At 41.2% G+C, this 23,474-nt stretch overlaps 1 long non-coding RNA gene across 1 annotated transcript; it reads right to left on the bottom strand.

The window, feature by feature from the left end:
- Positions 1 to 18,923: 18,923 nt before the first annotated feature.
- Positions 18,924 to 22,542, bottom strand: LOC127307695 (uncharacterized). The gene is made up of 2 exons (XR_007855764.1): positions 22,002 to 22,542; positions 18,924 to 19,196 (listed from the first exon to the last, which is right to left on the bottom strand). It is a non-coding gene; the product is annotated as an uncharacterized lncRNA (long non-coding RNA).
- Between the last annotated feature and the right edge of the window lie 932 nt (positions 22,543 to 23,474).

Below are 23,474 nucleotides of genomic sequence, written 5' to 3'. Positions count from 1 at the left end.
AGTTGTAGCATAATTTCTTTGAGCAGCATCAAGAATTTTACTAGCATAATGAATAACATTCAATTTTTTATCTACTCGCTGTCCAAGAACAGCACCAACAGCAAAATCACTAGCATCACACATAATTTCAAAAGGTAAATTCCAATCAGGAGGTTCAACTACTGGAGCAGTTGTTAAGGCTTTCTTTAGAGTTTCAAAATCTTCCTTACAATCATCATCAAAAACAAAAGGTACATATTTTTGAAGAAGATTAGTAAGAGGCTTTGAAATCTTAGAGAAATCTTTAATAAATCTCCTATAGAACCCAGCATGACCAAGAACACTACGAATACCTTTAACATCCCTCGGATAGGGCATCTTCTCAATTGCTTCAACTTTAGCTCTATCAACTTCAATACCTCTCTCAGAAATTTTATGTCCCAATACGATTCCTTCGTTAACCATAAAGTGGCATTTCTCCCAATCAAGAACAAGGTTAGTTTCTTCACATCTCTGCAAAACTTTATCAAGGTTTCGCAAGCAACTATCAAAAGAATTCCCATAGACAGAAAAATCATCCATGAATACCTCTACAATCTTTTCACAAAAGCCATGAAAAATAGCAGACATGCATCTTTGAAAAGTAGCAGGAACATTACATAAACCAAAAGGCATACGCCTATAAGCATAAGTTCCATAGGGACAAGTGAAAGTGGTTTTCTCTTGATCTTTAGTTTTAACAGCAATTTGTGAAAACCCAGAATAACCATCAAGAAAGCAAAAATGAGTATTTTTAGACAACCTTTCTAACATTTGATCAATAAAAGGTAAAGGGTAATGATCTTTCTTAGTAAATTTATTAACTTTTCGATAATCAATGCACATTCTATACCCTACAACTACTCTTTGAGGGATGAGCTCATCATTATCATTAGGCACAACAGTTATTCCTCCTTTCTTAGGAACACAATGCACAGGACTAACCCATCTACTATCAGCAATAGGATATATAATACCTGCTTCAAGAAGTTTTAATACCTCATTCCTTACCACATCCTTCATCTTAGGAATTAGACGACGCTGATGTTCAACAACAGGCTTTGCATCATCTTCCATGTTGATGGCATGCTGGCAAATAGAGGGAGAAATCCCCTTCAAATCATCAAGAGTGTAGCCAATAGCTCCTCGGTGTTTCTTCAATATTTCCAATAATCTTTCTTCCTCAAAATCTGAAAGCTTAGAACTAATAATAACAGGATATATTTTCTTATCATCAATATGAGCATACTTAAGATTATCAGGCAACGGTTTCAAATCAAAAACATGATCTTCCTTTGGTGGTGGTGTTGTACCTAGATCTTCAACCGGCAAGTCATGTTTAAGAATAGGTTGACGAAGGAAAATTTCATCAAGCTCGTTCCTTTCTTCCCTAAAGACTTCACTCTCATGATTCTCCAAATGTTGCTGCAAAGGATTATTAGGAGCAAGAGCAATAGATGCACACTGTTCAACTCTAAAATCATCGTTAGGCAAATCAGCTTTATAAGGAGTTTTGGCAAATTTAGAGAAATTAAACTCATAAGATTCACCAGCAAATTTAGTTACAATTTTCTCCTTCTTGCAATCTATAACAGCTCCACAAGTATTTACAAAAGGTCTACCAAAAATAATAGGACAAGACTTACTAGCAGCAGAACCAAGTACCAAAAAGTCAGCAGGATATTTAATCTTACCACATAGAACTTCCACATCTCGAACAATACCAATAGGAGAGATAGTTTCTCTATTAGCTAGCCGAATAACCACATCAATATCTTCAAGTTCACAAGAACCAATTTCATGCATGATTTCCGTGTAAAGCTCATAAGGAATGGCACTAATACTTGCACCAATGTCGCATAAACCATAATAACAATGATCACCAATCCTAACAGAGAGCATAGGAACACTGGCTTTCCTAGACTTATTAGGATACGAAACAATATTAGAAGCATCTTCGCAAAAAATGATATGACCATCTTCTACATTTTCAGTCACAAGATCTTTAACTATTGCAATAGCAGGTTCAACCTTTATTTGCACTTCAGGTTCTATAGGTTTCTTTGCACTTTTATTAACCGCACTAGTTATAACAGAATACTCCTTCATTTTAGCAGGAAAAGGAGTTTTTTCAATATAAGCTTCAGGAAGAATATGATCAACAGTTTTAATTTCAACACATCTATCTATAGGTGAATCAGTTCTATCTTTGTAAAGGTTCATGATACTTATCGAAATTCTTCCTAGGCAATTCAAAATGAGAGGCAAAGGCTTTATAACAATTTGCAACAACTTGAGAGTCAAGACCATAAGTAGCACTCATATTACGAAATTTATCAGTATCCATAAAAGTTTCAATGCATTCATAATCATAATTTATACCTGACTCTCTGCCTTTGTCGTTCTTCCATCCTTCAGTATTCTCTTGGATCCGATCAAGAAGGTCCCATTTAAACTCTTCTTTGTTGCGTGTAAATGATCCAGAACAAGTAGTATCCAGCAAGGTTTTATCTTGAAAAGAAAGTCTTGCATAGAAATTATCAATGATGATATTACCAGGAAGCTCATGAATGGGGCATTTGAGCATTAAAGACTTCAATCTCCCCCATGCTTGGGCAATACTCTCTCCATCATGAGGCCAGAAATTATATATGCGGTTTCGGTCTTTGTGAATTTCACTTGGAGGATAGAATTTAGAATAAAATAGAGGCACAATATCCTTCCAATCAAGAGAATCACCATTCTTCAGCAATTTATACCAATGCGCCGCTTTACCAGACAGCGATATAGAGAATAGTTTCTTCCTAACTTCATCCATAGCAATACTTGCACACTTGAATAACCCGCATAATTCATGTAAAAATAGTAAATGATCTCCAGGATGGGTAGTTCCATCCCCTTCATAGCGGTTATCCACAACACGTTCAATAATTTTCATAGGTATTTTGTATGGAACATCTTTCTCACCTGGCGTCTCATCCACTACCTTTGCAGTAGTAGATTTTTCAAATAGGAATTCAAGAGAAGACCTCTCCATAATGAATTATAGCAGCAGGCAAAAATAAAAAACAGCACGTACAGTAAAAGTTTCCCTTACCAATTCCACTTACCAATAGCGCTTCACTCCCCGGCAACGGCGCCAGAAAATAGTCTTGATGACCCACAAGTATAGGGGTGTATTGTAGTACTTTCGATAAATAAGAGTGTCGAACCCAACGAGGAGCAAAAGGTGTTGACAAGCAGTTTCGATGAAGGATTCACTGTAAATGCTCACAGACAAGTATTCAGGGGGTTTTGATATAGCAGATAAATAAAGTACAAGTAAATAAAATGCGAGAGTAATAGTTGCAGCAAGTGGCCCAATCCTTTATAGCACAAAGGACAAGCCGGTTTGTTTACTTATAATGACCAAACGTTCTTGAGGACACACAGGAATTTAGTCTAGTGCTTTCGCTTCATATAGTTGATTAATCTTCATTGTTTTGATAAGTGTTGTGTGGGTGAACCTATGCTAATGCATCGCCCTTCCTAGGACTAATACATACTTGTGATTATACCCCTTGCAAGCATCCGCAAATACAAGAAAGTAATTAAGATAAATCTAACCACAGCCTTAAACTCTGAGATCCTGCTATCCCTCCTACATCGATATACCAATGGGGGTTCAGGTTGCTGTCACTCCGGCAACCCCACAATTAGCAAACGAGTACAAGATGCATTCCCCTAGAAGAATCATGTAGTCGACGTTCACATGACACCACTAGAAGAATAACACCACAACTTAAATATCAAACCATTAAATATTACTCAACATAGTTCACTACTAACATTTAGACTTCACCCATGTCCTCAAGAACTAAACGAACTACTCACGAGACATCATATGGAACATGATCAGAGGTGATATGATGATGAATAACAATCTGAACATAAACCTTGGTTCAATGGTTTCACTCAATAGCATCAATAACAAGGAGTAATCAATACCGGGAGAGTTTCCCCTATGAAATAATCAAGATTCAACCCTAGATGTTACAGCGGTTACGAGGTGCAGCGGTGGAGATGACGGTGACGGTGGTGGAGATGATGGTGATGATGATCCCAATGAAGTCCTGCTCGATGACGGTGACGATGGCGTCGATTTCCCCCTCCGGGAGGGAATTTCCCCGACGGATTTCAGCCTGCCAGAGAGCTCTTTTCTCTCTGGTGTTTTCCGCCCCGCAGAGGCGGCTGTGTCTCCTCGCGATTATTCCCAGTACCTTAGGTTTTCGGGTAGATGAAGTACGCGAAAGAGAGGCGGCCGAAGGGGGCTGTGGGCCCCCTCCCGACAAGGCGGCGTGGCCAGGGTGGAGCCCGCGCTGGCCTATGGGGGGGGGGGCCATGGCGGCCCTCCTCAGCCCCTCCTTTTGGCTGGCTCCTTCTTCTGGAGAAATAAGACCTTCGGTGTAATTTCCGTCAGTTGTTGATATTCAGAAATATTGCATTCTGACGGTGCTTTTTCCAGCAGAATCCTGACTCCAGTGAATGATTCTCCAATAATCATGAAACATGCAAAATAGATGAAATAACATAAGTATCATCTCTAAATATGAAATATATCAATGAATAACAGTAAATTATGATATAAAATAGTGATGCAAAATGGACGTATCATTGGCAATGTTTCTACTTCTACTACAAAGCATGCAAAATTGCCTGAAACTGCTGAAACTGTTTGTGATAAAAGTGCTGAAATTTTTCAATGTGTTGGGGACAATGGTCCCATTGCTTTAGATCATAATGGTTTTGATTTTGATAATTGTCATATTTCTGAAGTTATTAAGTTCTTGCAAAAACTTGCTAGAAGTCCTAATGCTAGTGCTACAAACTTGGCCTTTACAAAACATATTACAAATGCTCTCATTAAAGCTACGGAAGAGGAATTAAAACTTGAAGATTCTATTCCTAGGAAGTTGGAAGATGGTTGGGAACCCATCATTAAAATGAAGGTTAGTGATTTTGATTGTAATGCTTTATGTGATCTTGGTGCAAGTATTTCTGTTATGCCTAAGAAACTTTATGATATGCTTGACTTGCCACCTCTGGAATACTATTATTTGGATGCTAATCTTGCTGATAATTCTATAAAGAAACCTTTGGGGAGAATTGATAATGTTCACATTACGGTTAACAATAACCTTGTCCCCGTTGATTTTGTTGTTTTGGATATTGAATGCAATGCATCTTGTCATATTGTTTTGGGAAGACCCTTTCTTCGAACCGTTGGTGCTATTATTGATATGAAAGAAGGAAATATTAAATATCAATTCCCTCTTAAGAAATGTATGGAACACTTCCCTAGAAAGAGAATGAAGATGCCTTTTGATTCTATTATTAGAACAAATTATGATGTTGATGCTTCTTCTCTTGATGTTACTTGATTTTCACTTTCTGCGCCTAGCTGAAAGGCGTTAAAGAAAAGCGCTTATGGGAGACAACCCATTATTTTATTTCTGCAATTTTTGTTTTATATTTGAGTCAAGGTGCTTCTTACTACTGTAGCAATACCTTTGTATCTTTATTTTATTGCATTGTTGTGCCAAGTAAAGTCTTTGATAGAAAGTTGATAATAGATTTGGATTTCTGCGTAGAAACAGATTTTTAGCTGTCACGAATTTGAGTTTTTCTCTCTGTAGAAAACTCGTAAAATCCTGAAAAAATTCATGAGTAATCCTCCGATATGTACGCAACTTTCATTCAACTGGAGCTTTTCCATATGAGCATGTTAAGTGCCTCGAAAAAATTCGTCTTTACGGACTGTTCTGTTTTGACAGATTCTACCTTTTATTTCGCATTGCCTCTTTTACTATGTTTGAGTGAATTTCTTTGCTCCATTAAATTTCAGTAGCCTTGGGTAATGTCCAGAAGTGTTGGGAATGATTGTGTCCTTACTGAACATGTGAATTTTTGATTATGCACCGACCCTCTAATGAGATTGCTTTGAGTTTGGTGTGAAGTAAGTTTTCAAGGATCAAGAGAGGAGGATGATATGATATGATCAAGAAGAGTGAAAAATCTAAGCTTTGGGATGCCCCCGTGGTTCATCCCTGCATATTTCAAGAATACTCAAGCGTCTAAGCTTGGGGATTCCCAAGGCATCCCCTTCTTCATCGACAACTTATCAGGTCACCTCTAGTGAAACTATATTTTAATTCCGTCACATCTTATGTGCTTTACTTGGAGTGTCCGTGTGCTTTTATTTTCATTTTGTTATTTTCATTCTCTGAATAAATCGGATCCTAACATGCTTGTGTGAGAGAGAGACACGCTCCGCTTTTTCATTTGAACACTTGTGTTCTTTGTTTTATTTTTCATGTTCATAGCGAAAGCTGAAAGCCACTGCACTTATTGTTATTTGGTTGGAAACAGAAAATGCTTCATGTGGTAATTGGTATATTGTCTTGAATAATTTGATACTTGGCAATTGTTTTGAGCTCTCAAGTAGATCATGTTTAAGCTTTTGCATCATGTAGTTTAAATCTATTAGTGGAGAACTACCGTAGAGCTTGTTGAAATTTGGTTTGCATGATTGGTCTCTCTAAGGTCTAGATATTTTCTGGTAAAAGTGTTTGAGCAACAAGGAAGACAGTGTAGAGTCTTATAATGCTTGCAATATGTTCTTGTGTAAGTTTTGCTGTACTGGTTTATACTTGTGTTTGCTTCAAACAACCTTGCTAGCCAAAGCCTTGTACTGAGAGGGAATGCTTCTCGTGCATCCAAAACCTTGAGCCAAAACCTATGCCATTTGTGTCCACCATAACTACCTACTATGTGATATTTTTCTGCCATTCCAAGTAAATACTTCATGTGCTACCTTTAAACAATTCAAAACTTTATTACTCCTTATTTGTGTCAATGTTTTATACCTCATGAGGAAGTATGTGGTGTTTTATCTTTCAATCTTGTTGGGTAGACTTTCACCAATGGACTAGTGGCATATACATCCGCTTATCCAATAATTTTGCAAAAAGAGCTGGCAACGGGGTGCTCAGCCCCAATTAATTAAGTTTCATTAATAATTCTCTTCACATGTTTTGCCCTGATTTATCAGTAAGCAACTTAATTTTGCAATAGACACTCCTCCATGGTATGTGAAATGTTGGAAGGCACCCGAGGATTCGGTTAGCCATGGATTGTGAAAGCAAAAGGTTGGGAGGAGTGTCATCTATAAATAAAACTAAAATACATGTGTAAACAAAAGAGAAGAGGGATGATCTACCTTGCTGGTAGAGATAACGTCTTTCATGGGAGCCGCTCTTTGAAAGTCTGTTTGACAAGGGGGTTAGAATGCCCACTACCATTCGTTGACAACAACAAACACCTCTCAAAACTTTATTTTTATGCTCTCTATATGATTACAAAACTTGAAAAGCTCTAGCACATGATTTAATCCCTACTTCCCTCTGCGAAGGGCCTTTCTTTTACTTTATGTTGAGTCAGTTTACCTACTTCTTTCTATCTTAGAAGCAAACACTTGTGTCAACTGTGTGCATTGATTCTTACATGTTTACTTATTGCACTCATCATATTACTTTGTGTTGACAATTATCCATGAGATATACATGTTGAAAGTTGAAAGCAATTGCTGAAATTTAAATCTTCCTTTGTGTTGCTTCAAAACTTCTTATTAAGAATATATTGCTTTATGAGTTAACTCTGATGCAAGACTTTTTGATGCTTGTCTTGAAAGTACTATTCATGAAAAGTTTTTGCTATATGATTCAGTTGTTTAGTCATTATCTTTTTGTTAGCAAACTATAGACCATTGCTTTGAGTCACTTCATTCATCTCATATGCTTTACAATAGTATTGATCAAGATTATGTTGGTAGCATGTCACTTCAAAAATTATTCTTTTTATCGTTTACCTACTCGAGGGCGAGTAGGAACTAAGCTTGGGGATGCTTGATACGTCTCCAACGTATCTATAATTTCTTATGTTCCATGCTAGTTTTATGACAATACCTACATGTTTTACTCATACTTTATAATGTTTTTATGCATTTTCTGGGACTAACCTATTAACAAGATGCCACAGTGTCAGTTCCTGTTTTGTGCTGTTTTTGATTTCAGTAAAGCTAGTTTACAAATATTCTCGGAATTGGACGAAACAAAAGCCCACGGCCCTATTTTCCACGGAGTGTTCCAGAAGTCCGAAGAAGAGTCGAGGAAGGCCAGCAGGGGGCCCACACCATAGGGAGGCGCGGCAGTGGGCCCCCCCGCGCCGTGATGTGGGGAGGGAGCCCCCTGGCTCCCCCGACTCTGCCCCTTCGCCTATTTATTCCTTTGTCCCCGAAAACCCTAACACCGAGAGCCAAAATACGAGAACAGTTCCAGAGACGCCGCCGCCGTCAACCCTATCTCGGGGGGTTCAGAAGATCTCCTCCGGCACCCTGCCGGAGAGGGGAATCATCACCGGAGGGCTCTACATCATCATGCCCGCCTCCGGACTGATGCGTGAGTAGTTCATCCTTGGACTATGGGTCCATAGCAGTAGCTAGATGGTTGTCTTCTCCTCTTGTGCCATCATGTTTAGATCTTGTGAGCTGCTTATCATGATCAAGATCATCTATTTGTAATGCTACATGTTGTGTTTGTTGGGATCCGATGAATATGGAATACTATGTCAAGTTGATTATTGATCTATCACATATATGTTATTTATGATCTTGCATGCTCTCCGTTGCTAGTAGAGGCTCTGGCCAAGTTGATACTTGTAACCCCAAGAGGGAGTAGTTATGCTAGATAGTGGGTTCATGTCTCCATTGAATCTAGGGGAGTGACAGCAACCCCTAAGGTTGTGGATGTGCTATTGCCACTAGGGATAAAACAACAATGCTTTGTCTAAGGATATTTGTATTGTTTACGTTACGCACAGTACTTAATGCAATTGTCTGTTGTTTGCAACTTAATACTGGAAGGGGTGCGGATGCTAACCCGAAGGTGGACTTTTTAGGCATTGATGCATGCTGGATGGTGGTCTATGTTCTTTGTCGTAATGCCCTAAGTAAATCTCATAGTAGTCATCATGATATGTATGTGCATTGTTATGCCCTCTCTATTTGTCAATTGCCCAACTGTAATTTGTTCACCAAACATGTTATTTATCTTATTGGAGAGACACCACTAGTGAACTGTGGACCCCGGTCCATTCTTTTACATCTGAAATACAACCTACTGCAATCATTGTTCTCTTTTGTTTTCTGCAAGCAAACATCATTCTCCACACCATACGTTTAATCCTTTGTTTTCAGCAAGCCGGTGAGATTGACAACCTCACTGTTAAGTTGGGGCAAAGTAGTTTGATTGTGTTGTGCAGGTTCCACGTTGGCACCGGAATCCCTGGTGTTGCGCCGCACTACACTCCTTCACCAACAACCTTCACGTGATCTTCATCTCCTACTGGTTCAATAACCTTGGATTCTTACTAAGGGAAAACTCACTGCTGTACTCATCATACCTTCCTCTTGGGGTTCCCAACGGACGTGTGCTTTACCGTCACAAGCATCTCTCCAAACGGACAATGGCACTGAGTTCCTCAACTCCCAAGTTGATACTCTTCTCATCACCCATGGCACTTCCTTGCATCTCTCGTGTCCCTACACATCTCAGCAAATGGCAAAGCCGAACGTGCAATTCGTACCATTAATGATACTATGCGAACACTCATGTTTCACGCCTATCTCCCTGCGAATTTCTGGGCGGAAGCACTAGCCATGCCACCTATGTCTTAAACCGGCGCCCATGAAAGGCTGTTGGCTCGCATATTCCTTACACATGCCTGTTTGGTCGCTCTCCACCATATGATATGTTACGCATTTTTGGCTGTCTTTGCTATCCCAATGTTGCTTCCACTGCCAAACACAAGCTTCGGCCCCGTTCTGTTCCCTGTGTGTTTCTTGGTTACCTTCGCAACACCGAGGTTACCACTGTATCGGGACGCATAATAATTTCAAGACATGTTGTCTTCGATGAAGCTATTTTCCCCTTTCACAAGGCTGCCATGGTGACCGCCTCATCCATACCATCGCCTCGACTTCCTCCTCACCGACATACGGACACCGCCTGCCGTGCCTCCACGATAGCCTGCCGCGCGGCCTCGACAGCCTACCACGCCCCCCGGCAGCCTGCCGCGGCTCCGTTCTCTGCCGCGACAGGGCAGCCCTCTTCATCACCTGCCGCGCCTCCACAGCAGCCTGCCGTGGCCCAGTCTTCTGCCGCGGCAGGGCAGCCCCGCACGTGGCTTCTTCATCGGCCCGGCCTCGCGCGCCGTTGGCCCCGGACGGCTTCTCCGCTCCTCCGCCAACCACAACACGGTCTGGTCGCCTTGTTCACCCTGTTGATCGGCTGGATCTCTCCATGGTGGATGACATCATTGTTCCTGTACCATCCACTTTCCATCAGGCCATGCAGCATCCTCAGTGGCGCCAAGCTATGTCTGAAGAGCATCAAGCCCTGGTTGACAACGGCACCTGGTCCCTTGTACCACATCCACCTTGTGCTAACATCATCACATGTAAGTGAATTTATCGACATAAGTTCCATGACTGTGCTCTTGCTCGTCACAAGGCACGATGGGTTGTTCGTGGTTTTTCTCAGCGTTCGGGCATTGACGATGATGAGACATTCAACCCGGTTGTCAAGCCAGCTATGATTCGACTAGTGCTCCACATTGCTGTCTCTAGCTCTTGGTCCATACATCAGCTCGATGTCAAGAATGCTTTTCTGAATAGCTATCTTGATGAAGTTGTCTACTGTCAGCAGCCTCCTGGATTTGTGGATGCTTCTAGACCTGATCATGTTTGTCAGCTGCACAAGTCTCTATATGGATAGAAGCAAGCTCCACATGCCTGGTACCAACGGTTCCTTGTGTACATTGTCATTTTGGGATTTACTGCTGCTTTGACGGACACTTCCCTATTTGTTCTTTCTTCAAGATCAGACACAGCTTACCTGCTTCTCTATATCGACAACATCATAGTCACTGCATCGTCTACTAACTTTTTGCAGCGTCTTCTCATCCGCCTTCACAGTGAATTTGTCATGACTGATCTCGGCGAACTTCACTTCTTCCTCGGCATTGCAGTGTGCCGCACGTCTGACAACATTCTTCTCTCCCAGCGAAAGTATGTTGTTGACCTCTTACATCGCACCGGCATGACTGATTGTCATCCCACCGTGACGCTGATCGACACTCAGTCGAAGCTCTCTAACACTGATGGTGCTCTTCTTGATGATGCTACAGATTACATGAGTCTGGCTGGTGCACTTCAGTATCTCACGCTGACTCGTCTAGACATTTCCTATGTCGTTCAACAGATTTGCCTCCATATGCATGCTCCACAGAAGCCTCATCTTGCTCTTGTGAAGCGTGTTCTCCGGTATGTTCGCGGCACTCTGGATTTTGGATTGCATCTCCGTGCCTCCTCCTCGACTTCGCTCACAGCTTATTTTGATGTTGACTGGGCTGGCTACCCTGATACTCGTCGCTCCACGTCGGGACACTGCATCTACTATGGTGATAGTTTGATCTCCTGGTCATCTAAGCGCCAAACCACCGTGTCTCGATCCAATGCCGAAGCTGAGTATCTTGATATTGTTGGCTTCACCAATTACTACATGAACTTCATCGACCCCTTCGCTCTGCTACACTTGTCTACTGCGACAGTGCTTCTGCTATATACATGTCATCCAATCCAGTGTAGCAACGTAGAACCATGCATATTGAGATTGACATACACTTCGTCCGCGAGAAGGTTTCCATTGGTGAAGCTCGAGTTCTCCATGTTCCTTCTGCTCTTCAGTTTGCAGATGTCATGACAAAAGGACTACCGATTTAGCTCTTTCTTGATTTTCGGTCCAGTCTCTACGTCCGAGAACCTCCCGCTATGACTGCAGAGGGATGTTAGCATATGTATTAGGTGTATACACGTATTGTACCCTCTCATGTATTGTACTATGACTCTTGGCCTGTAGGATAACGTTGCATAGAAAACAAAAATTTTCCTACCGCAAGAACGCAATCCAAGCCAAGATGCAATCTAGAAGATGGGGGCAACGAGGGGATGAACGAGACTAACCCTTGAAGATTTCCAAAGCCTACAAGAGGAGGCTCTCGTTGCTGCGGTAGACGATCACTTGCCGCTTTCAAAAGCGCGTAGAAGATCTTGACGGTGCCACAATCGGGCAACACCTCCGTACTCGGTCACACGTTCGGTGTTGATGAAGACGACGTCCTTCTCCCCGTTCCAGCGGGCAGCGGAAGTAGTAGCTCCTCCTTGAATCCGGCAGCACGACGGCGTGGTGGCGGTGGCGATGGAGAACTCCGGCGGAGCTTCGCTAAGCGTGCGGGAGAGGTGGAGGAGAGAGGGGGCGGCTAGGGTTAGGGAGAGGGGGTGGCCGGCCTCAAGGGGTGCGGCCAGCTTGGTGGCTTGTGGTGGCCGGCCCCCTCCCCTATGCCCCTCATTATATAGGTGGAACCCCAAGTGTTGGACTACAAGTCTTCGAATAAGACCCGAACCCAAAACCTTCCATGTAGTAGGGAAACCTACCCAAGGTGGGACTCCCACCCAAGTGGGATTCCCACCCTTCCATGTGGGGGGGTGGCCGGCCCCTATGGTGGAGTCCACTTGGGACTCCACCCCTCTTAGGGTTGGCCGGCCATGGTGGTGGAGTCCCTCCGGGACTCCGCCTTCCAAAATGATTTCTTCCGGACTTTTCTAGAACCTTCCATAAATACACCGGATCATTTTCAAACTTATAAAATGACTTCCTATATATGAATCTTATTCTCCGGACTATTCCGGAACTCCTCGTGATGTCCGGGATCCCATCCGAGACTTCGAACAAAACTTCGAACTCCATTCCTTATTCCATATCTACTTAAACGACATCAAACCTTAAGTGTGTCACCCTACGGTTCGTGAACTATGTAGACATGGTTGAGACCTCTCTCCGACCAATAACCAATAGCGGGATCTGGAGATCCATAATGGCTCCCACATATTCAATGATGACTTAGTGATCGAATGAACCATTCACATACGATACCAATTCCCTTTGTCACGCGATATTTTACTTGTCCGAGGTTTGATCATCGGTATCACTCTATACCTTGTTCAACCTCGTCTCCTGACAAGTACTCTTTACTCGTACCGTCGTATGTGGTCTCTTATGAACCATTCATATGCTTGCAAGCTATTTAGACGACATTCCACCGAGAGGGCCCAGAGTATATCTATCCGTCATCGGGATGGACAAATCCCACTGTTGATCCATATGCCTCAACTCATACTTTCCGGATACTTAATCCCACCTTTATAACCACCCATTTACGCAGTGGCGTTTGATGTAATCAAAGTACCTTTCCGGTATAAGTGATTTACATGATCTCATGGTCGAAAGGACTAGGTAACTGTGTATCGAAAAGCTTATAGCAAATAACTTAATGACGTGATCTTATGCTACGCTTAATTGGGTGTGTCCATTACATCATTCACATAATGACATAACCTTGTTATTAATAACATCCAATGTTCATGATCATGAAACTATGATCATCTATTAATCTATAAGCTAGTTATACAAGAGGCTTACTAGGGACTCCTTGTTGTTCACATAACACACATGTATCAATGTTTCGGTTAATACAATTATAGCATGGCATGTAAACATTATCATAAACACAAAGATATATTATAATAACCATTTTATTATTGCCTCTTGGGCATATCTCCAATATGGCCTTGTGCCCATATATATAAACCGGAACGCCCACGTTATCACGTGCGAGAGGCTTCCCCCAAACCCTAGCTCTAGTTCTACAGAAACAATATTAAACCAATATAACTCAATTGTCTTGATGAAATATATTAATACATAAGTGAAACATATGTGAAGTGCAGACCCACTACGTAGTACTAACTACCAAACCCTAACCCATCTTTAGGGCATCCATTTTTGGGGCTTCATCATTTTTCTGGACTCATTTTCCTTGGAAGTCTCAGACCCACTAGATTTGAATATTTGCTCTACCATGAAAGCACACCATAGAATTTTCATTGACATTCAAAAATTGGTTTCAAGCTTCCCGAACTAATTTGGTCTAAATCTAATAAGCTATAACTTAGTCTAGTCACTTTTCTATGCTACTTCGCCATGTGCTATTTTCGTTCATCCCGACCGATCTATCTCGGAAAACTAGTGAAACCGATAAGAAACTTGAGTGGAACAATATTAAAACCAGTATAACTTTGAAACCTCAATGTTACTCTAAGGAAACATGAAACCTTTGGGAAACCTCGATGCGATATATTGAAAACTTGAGTGAAGCATTAATAAACATGAAAGAAAACTCTAATTTATTTTTCATTTTTCATTTCACGTACTGAACTCAAGTTTTCAGTTGGTCAAAATAGTTCTAGAATATTTAATTTTTCATTTTACGAAAATATGATGAATCTTCTATGAACCCACTTACTAATTTTTGAATAAAAATTTGTACAATTCCAAAGATAAAGTTATAAAAAGTCTCTAGTACCAATTTGTATCACAAGTTTTTGAAATATATTGAAAATGGAGTGAAACTAATAAGAAACTTGAGCGAAACAATAGTTAAACTAACTTTGAAACCTGAGTGAAACTCCGAGGAAATATGAATCCTTTGGGGAACATCGATGAGACATATCAGAAAATTGAGGGATAGATAACTCTAATTTCGTAACCACACAACTTTAACCGGTTCTCACGAAACAAAACTACCACACAACTCTTGGGGCATCCATTCGATTGGAAAATTATGGTATTTCTAGTATACTTCCTCGAGAAGCATTGAATTACTAGTTTTAAATATGAGCTCTCTCATACACTTACTTAAGGATGGTAATTTTACCCACGGGTATGGGTACCCGCGGGTACCGTACCCATATGGGCCGGGTATGGGTACACTTCTATATCCATGGGTAGTACCCATACCATGCCCACTAAATCATGGGTAGGGCACGGGTATAGTCTCTTACCCGCGGGTATGCCCATACCCTGCCCGTTTATTATCAATTGATACGTCTAATTTTGTTAACTTATGAGTTAAAATATAAGAATGTGCTTTTTATATTTTGTTAATTTTTATATACTCAACTAGCTATTATTGAGTTGAGATAATTCATTTTTTCAATGAAATTTGTTGTCGAGAAATGTAGAATTGCGAGTGACTTGTATACAATTTGACCTACCCACTGGGTATCCAATAGGTACGGGTACCCGCCGGGTATGGGTATGGGTAAAGTTTTATACCCGCGGGTACGGGTATGGGTGGAAGTTTGTACCCATTAACTATACGGGTATGGGTATGGTATTGCTCTATCCTGCCCATACCCTGCCCATTGCCATCCTTAGACTCACTCGCTGATTTTATCCTAGCACCTCCGATAGAAACAAATTTTGAATGTTGATGATTTAGAAAATGTTTTCTCCTTTGATCAAATGATTAGTATTTTCACAGGAGCTTCAGTAATGGTTTACTCACGTTTCAATATGTCTCAACAAGGTTTCCGATGGGTTCCATTTAAACCTAGACCTTGCTTGAAGTTTCAAAGAATTAATAATCGCTCGTCTCGCATATGTTTCACCAAAGTTTTTATTTGTTTCACTTAAAAACACATTGTAAATCAGAAAGGATAATAAGAGTAACCACATCTCGTCTTGCACTCGAACCTGGGTTAAAAACCAAGAAGGATAATGCAAAAAAAATCATACACATTTAGAAGTTTGTGTGCCCCCCCCTACAGGTCATTCATTTTTATCATAGGTTAATACATAATTCATACAAGTAACATCCAAAAATATTTTTTATAAATTATTTCTTCCAAGGTATGTTCAACAATATTTCCCAGAGAAAATTTCATCTAGGAATAAATCGGTTTCATACCCAGATCCATACTTTGTGAAAAGCAAACAGAGATCAAGCAGTTACATAGCAGTTTCATACCTAGATTATACACATATCTAGCGAGATTACGCGTGAAGGTCTTTTGTATGATTTTTCTCGGATTTCTTTGTATACAAATTCATATAAGAATTTTGGATATAGATTCATACAAGAACCAAGGATTCATACAAGAATTCCTACAAGATTTACAGCAAAGTATTTTTTTAAACATGTATTATTTCATTTAAGATTTACAGCAGATCCATACAAGATCCATCAGTAATATTTCGTAAGCATTTAAAGATCCATACCCAATTCAGATAGGACCGAAATATTTGTCAATGATTCACAACTGGAATATTCAAAATCGTAATTTGTACATAGAAAAATCATCATGGATTAATAGAAGGATTAGTAAATAAAGAGATCTTTTCATAGTTTCATGAAAACAACTATGAATGAATCAAAACAAGTCGTATGAATTTGATGGAATAATCACAATGGAAGAAATTTGATAGAATAGTTACACAGGAGAACTGAGAAAATATCCATACACAAGATTCTCCACTCGGATCTTGAAAGAAACATGAGTGGCAGTGTTTCCGGATTCACTCCTTTTCTTCCGATGGTACATTGTCATTCTTAAATAAAAGCTCTTTGCTATAAAAAAAAAAGCTCTTTCAGTTAAGCCACGAGTACCAATACATGATATTCACAACCATGGAGTGTTTACATACAATGCTCTAGAGAATAAAAAACAACAAATAGAAAAATGTTGATGGAGCAAACCATCTAGAACAAGGAGAATAATATGATAGTAATGAAGCACGTCTATTTTGAAGCATCAGTTTCATGCTAGCTTACATAATTCATACAAGCCCAAACATAGAATTTGGAAATGCAAAATAGGAGACTTCCTGCTTGGTCTGTAGCAAAATTTTACTTCAAAAAAAGAGTACCAAATTGCTTGGATTGCATCTACATATTTCAACATGAAAAATTGCAAATTTTGATTTGTATCGGAACCTAAGTGAGATGAGGACGTGAGGCACTTCTTTTCATTCGGTGGTGAGTGCTACCGTCGCTGCCGAGAAAGGCCGCTTGGGGCGAGCTGCACCAAACGCCCTTGCTGCCTACCTCCTGGTGATTATACCCCGTTGCTGATGGGCGCCGCTGGTTAACTATCGTTGCCGCTTCTCTCGGCCTCTTCGTGGTCCTCCAGATAAATCAGGATGGCGGCTCATGAGTCATGTCGGCAGTGAGGCGGCGCCCCAGATCCGCTCTGGTCGTCGTTCCGCTGCTCAACGCGGCCACAGAGGGCTGAGCGACGCCTCCCTGGTATGTGCTCCACGCCGTTTTCGATCTGTTTCACAAAAACATATCAGTTTCATACTTTTTCCAATCTGTAAAGAAGAAATAGCATATTTCACATAACACATGAAAGAAAAAAATATCTAGAAAATATGTTACTTCACCTATTTTCTGCCAAGAATCATACATAACTCATATGCTTTTTTAGATTATCAAATCCGCTATTTTCCTTTCTAGATTGAATGCAAAACCATACAAGATCCATAGAAAATTTCAAGATCGGTTCATAAAAGTTGCACATATTTCCTATCTAGATTTTCAGTATACAAGAATTTCTGTTGACAATCATGTATTTTGTGATTTCAAATCTGAGGGATGGAGAAGGAACCGACCGGGTCCCAAGGAAAATACATGAACCATATATGGAAGTTCTGCATCAAATGGAAGCAACAAAGCAGATCTAAAGAAACCGTGAAAGAGGAAACAATCCATGTATTTGGATCGTTGGCCATGACCCAGCTATGGAAAGGCAACTTGCACAACAACTTGCCTCGTTTTCCTCTTTCAGCCACTCGCGCAGGGGAGGGCCGGCTATCCGGGGGCGGCTGAGGAGTACCGGAGCTGCTCCTCTCCAGCACGTTGTGGCGACCGAGAACGACCGAAGCATCCTCGAAGTGCCATGCCTCAAGTGTCCGTCGACCTTAGACTGCGGTGTAGAGGGGGACCGCTCGCCTTCAGCAGCTTGTTGTGGTCGAGGAGGACGGGATATCGTCGGCCTCCAGCTCCGCACCTCACGCCTCACCGCCACCACGTGCCTCGGCTTGTCAATGGAGAAGATGGAGGCGGTGGGATGGGATGAGAAATGCTGGGAGTAGCGGGTTAGGTTTTCCTATTCCAGAGCTGGACTGGGGCTTAATTCAACGTTTATGTGGGTTCTATATGCAAAAGGTTCGAACCTTTGACCGGTGGACTTTTACACGAATCTCCAACAAATATGCGGTACAGATAGTGCCGAGTACCAAAGGAGGCCTGGAAAATCCGGCAATTTTCACGGAAATAACCCTTTGGACAAAAGAATACACAAAATGACCTTCTGGTGAAACTATTTCACTCCACTAACCCTTTTATGTGGCGCCTATGCGAGCGACGTCACACTTCACTGTGTGGCGTCCATGCAAACGTCGCCACACATCTTACATGCATGGCCTGCAGCTGCCAGCGTGGAAGGCATGTGTGGCACCTATGACAAAAACGCCACACAACCCTTTATATATAGTGTTTGTCTAAAGTTGACATAACAGTAGCTCAGTTGGGTGAAGCATTTGCTGCTAAATACAAGGTCTTGGTTCAAATCCTCACACTTGCTAATTTTATTTTTATTTTAAATAATTGTGCTACATGTTGTAGTATGATTCAAAACATGAAACCCATCTTTGTATTGCTTTTTTAGACTTTTTATCATATTTTTTCCATCGAACTAAAAATGTCTATGTACTGAAAATTGTTCTGAATATGAATCCAATGTAATGCTTCGATCATATAATCCAGCATGTCTATGTACCGAAAGGTCCGAAATCCGCAGGTATCGATTCTGAGACGCCCGACACAACGTGCACGACGAATCACACACGTGATGCCAGAGGAATTACCATGAGCGGTTACATTACAACATGTTTACAATAGAGCCTATAAAAAACATATATTACAACGACTCCAACGAGTCAAGATACAAATATACAATACAAAGATCCAAATCATATAGAAGATCAAATACGTTCGAGTACGGACCAGATACAAATTAGACTAAGAGTCCTGAAGATAAACGACGACGTCCATAACCCTACCTAGACCATGCCGGAAGGGTAACCTTGCTAACGTCATCTTCATCGAACATGTCTTCATACCTGCCCAGTTATGTCCCAAAGCATCAATAAGTATAGATTCGTACTTAACAAGACTTCAAGACATATAAGCATTCGTCAACCAGTCGTTCTTTGTACTTGAGGCACGCATGAGACTTAGAGGACGTCATATGCAATATAGTGGGGTTAAGTGGCAGCGCGCAATTACTAAAAATCTATAGAGACACTCACAACTTACATGTTCTAGAAATAGATGAGAGAGCGCACTAACAATTTTATACTCTGCAAACATAACCTAGCTGATGTGTCCCCCCACCTCGCAAAGGAAGTACTTGCAAAGGCACTCACACGGTTGACAAGTTTTATTAAGTATCAGTTGTAGTAATGCTAAATTACTACGCAAGTTATTAACAAATTATTAACAACAATATAAAGGTGTAAATTGTTCTCTGATCGAGTTAAACAACTCCAAGTCGTCCATAACCGCGGACACGGTTTGAGCCAGTATGTGCTTAGTACATGTATCAGATAACAGCATGTAGCAGAAATAAGCACAAGATAAGATATGATACATGTACTAAGCACATACTGGATCACTGCAGGTCCTTCTCTTGTGTGCACTAGTCCCTAATGTAACCATACGCATGCTCGAACCCGCTTAATTAAGACGGAGTCTCACAACAAGACTGTTTCCAGTTCAACAAGAAAGTCTAAGGGGACACCCGACTAAGTTACCCGTATCGAAGTTCGGCCGCACTCCGAAGCGAACTCAGGGTTGCGTAGGCATCTAGGCGGGCACTAACGGCTAGGCACTAGATAAGTCGTCTAGCAAAGATGCAGTACAATACAAAATATAAACACCCGAAGGCAACATGAAGTAAACACCCGACAACAACAATATATAAACATGCATGCACCAAATAAAACCAAGGTTGTGGCCCCCTTTTCAACGGACTTGAGAAAAAGTAATGGGTGAGGGGGATTGCAGTGAATCCCCACGCACAGGTAGAACACTTAATCTCGGAACAGATAACAAGAACTCCGGTCCTAGAGGACATTAGCGAGACAAAGATCCGATGCTTTCACAAAGGGGAACATAGATGCCACTGCTTATAATTTTAGTTGTTAACATTAAGGTAAAGCATGATTATCTCCAACAATTGATGTAGCATGTGATAACCTCCCAACAAACCCAACAAATATAGAGATAACATCAGATCCCTAATCATGCGCTACGACTCGCAAGGCTCAAACAACAAACAACAGCGATAGGTAGCGAATATGTAACACGACTCATATGGATAATAGTGGAATAGGACACGTGACTTGAAAAAAACCGCAACATAAGGATAGAAAGAGAGAAACGAGAATGAAACTGTAAAATAGGTGAAGGAGGTGGGCTCGCCTGTGAAAAGTTATTGAAGAACTTGTCGTATCTCACAACACCACTTCGTGATCCTATCCGAGAAGAAGTAAATGATGGAACAAACAACGGATGCAAGACTTACTACTACGGAAGAAGAATCGACATGATCAAGATATGATAGGCATGACATGGCAACGATGATGCAATGCAGCTTATCCAATTTAAGCGGGATCGGAGTCCCGGACAAATAAATTAGGGTTGAAGTTGCATTTTCTACCAGCAGAGTTAAATGTTGATTAGTATGACATAACATGGCAGAGGTGCTCTACTTCAATATTAAACGGAGCGGGAAAGCCTTAGTCTGTGTCCAAATTACTCCAGATATATGTTAGGTGAACATGCATAACTACCACAACGCGACGTGATGGGAGATGGAAACAGATTATGGCATATTCATGTTCCTCATATATTTCTAATGCATTTTGATACAAAACTTGTTGGATTTGGAGTTGTAGAATTTTAGTTATGAATTTTTACAAGTTTGCAAATTTTAATTAATACAAATTAAAATTTGTCAAATTTTAATTGTTCAAAAGTTGAAACAAATTTTATAAACATGTAGATTAGGTTTTTCTGATATTCCAAGATATAACATTTGTAAGAATTGAAGTTTGAAAAATTGGATCTTAAATCAAAACAGATACATGCTGAGAGAAAAAAAAATATAAGGATGAGAATTTTGATTCCTGGAATTTTTGCACCGGATCTGAATTTCTACCTTAGTGGATTGGAACTAGATTGGACGCGGTTCAACTGAGTTACGCGTTCGGATTTTTTTATGCGACAAGCTAGCTTCAGGAAACAAATACTCCTCCAGGTTAACTGAACTTTATCGTGTTGTCTCAAGACTGAAGAACAACGACAGATGGTTTTAACTGAACTCGTAAACAGACAAACACAAACGGCGCAGAACTCGAACTTGCTCTGCTGGTGGGATGCCAAGGGAAAGAACCACTGGCTATGGTTTCATATTTGGATACAATAGAGTGCGTTGCTTATACAAACAAACAGAAAGGGATATTTCAGGTAGCCACCATAAGCAAGCAGGCTGCTCAAACGATCGATCCATGCCGTAGCTAGCTAGCTTAAGCAAGCAGGCTAGCAGGTGAATCAATTCATGAGTTACTAGCTAGGTTGGAGGGATACACGCGCGCGTCCTTGCAAGCTCGGCGGACGGGAACGATGACAGAGACCACGAACCGGCGGCGAGAAAAACATGCACATGATGTGCAAGAGGGGATGCAACGACACGGAGAAGTCGTGCGCACGTAGGCGCATCAACAGAAGCAACAAAGCAGCGTCAGCTCATGGCCGTGCTCATCACTGACGGTGTCCACGGCAGCGTGCTTGGACGCGATCGGAAACGAACCTACCGAGAAACAAAGAAGCAGGGAAAGGGATGGATTGAGACGGCTGCTCACCGAGAGGTTGCTGCTTTAGTCGTACGGGTCGAAGGAGACGGTGCTAGCACGGCTCAGCGAGGCCCATGGCGACGGCAAGGAGAGCGAACTCCGGTGTATCTCGGACAGAAAAGGGCGACAGTTCCATCAGAATTAAGCTATGCCAAACAGCGAGCAAACATGACAGAGAAGAGAGGGAAAAAGAGGCGCCATCTCACCAAGAAAATGATGAACGCCTCGGCGGGGGCGGACGAGGTCGGTGGCAGTCGGAAATCTCGCCGGTGCGTGGTGGCCGGAGAGGATATGGACGTCGATTTCGTGGCCGATTGGATGCGTTCGTCTGTCGACGAGCTTCAGCGTCTCATGGAGAAGCTGGAGGTGGTCTCGGGTTGGCGGGTGGTGGCCGGAAGCGACGGCGAACTGGGGGCCGGTGCTTGACTGAATTTCGATTGGCTCTCTGCTATGCGTGCAAGAGGGAAGAACGGGGGGCCTCTGGTGGCGGCGGGGTTTGATGGAACTTTGGAGGGATTAAAAGGGGAGGAGGGAGCTCGGTGGTGCGCTGTGACGTCGGCCGCGACGTGGAGGATGAAGCACGTCCTGGTGCATGACGAAGTGGACAGAGACGAGCGTCTCCTTGCTCGATGAAGAGATTATTGGTCTTTGGTCCTTGCTAGTCTGCTGTGGAGGAGAAGCCCGAATGGGCTAGAAGAGGCATAGGCCTTTGCAAATTTTCTGAAAATCTTGCTTCATTTTGCAGAGAGAAAAAATAGAGATCTAGAAAAGAAAAGGAAAAGGACAAAACGTTTTTGTAAACATTTTCAAAATATTGAAATTTAATATGGAGAAAAATTTACATGGCTTCAGTTTATAGGGTTTTATCAAATGAAAAGATATTGAGGAGGGTTTTCATATAGAACCATATGAGAGGAAAAAGAAATTAATTTTATTTAAATAACTAGTACAAATTCCCGTGCGTTGCAATGGGTACTCAAATTTCATTTCTTAATGCACATATATAATTCAGAACTCGCTATGAAAATTCAAAATAAATCAGGAATATCATCATGTACTACATCGTGATAATATTAAACACAATAACCCTAAGAAAATCCTTTCTTCGCCTCTCAAAAGTAAGAAGACAACTTCCATTATTTAAGAAGATTCGTAGAAATTGTGTTTACAACCAGAAGAGCAAAACAAATGAATTAAAACTCATTTTCTCCAATCCTTGAAATCCTAGCATTGCTTTGCTACATGCCCCGATACATCAAAATCGGTACCACTGTATGTTACATGCCCCATACATCAAATTGGCTAGAAGAAAAAAGGTTTAAAAAACTTTTGTCTAGTCCATATTTTAAATCCTTCTCCTTAGCAATATGAACTGGTGTTGCTTCCAAAATATCAAGGAAAATAAATTATTAAAGCTAACTTATATTGCTTGTTATGATCGTTCCGAGTCGAATAGCTTAAACGCTATTTGGTTGATCAAGA

Source organism: Lolium perenne, chromosome 6, assembly GCF_019359855.2.
Source record: "Lolium perenne isolate Kyuss_39 chromosome 6, Kyuss_2.0, whole genome shotgun sequence".
In the NCBI taxonomy this organism is placed as follows: Eukaryota; Viridiplantae; Streptophyta; class Magnoliopsida; order Poales; family Poaceae; genus Lolium; species Lolium perenne.
Note: the sequence above shows the minus strand (reverse complement) of the source record. Positions and strands in the feature narration are given on the sequence as shown.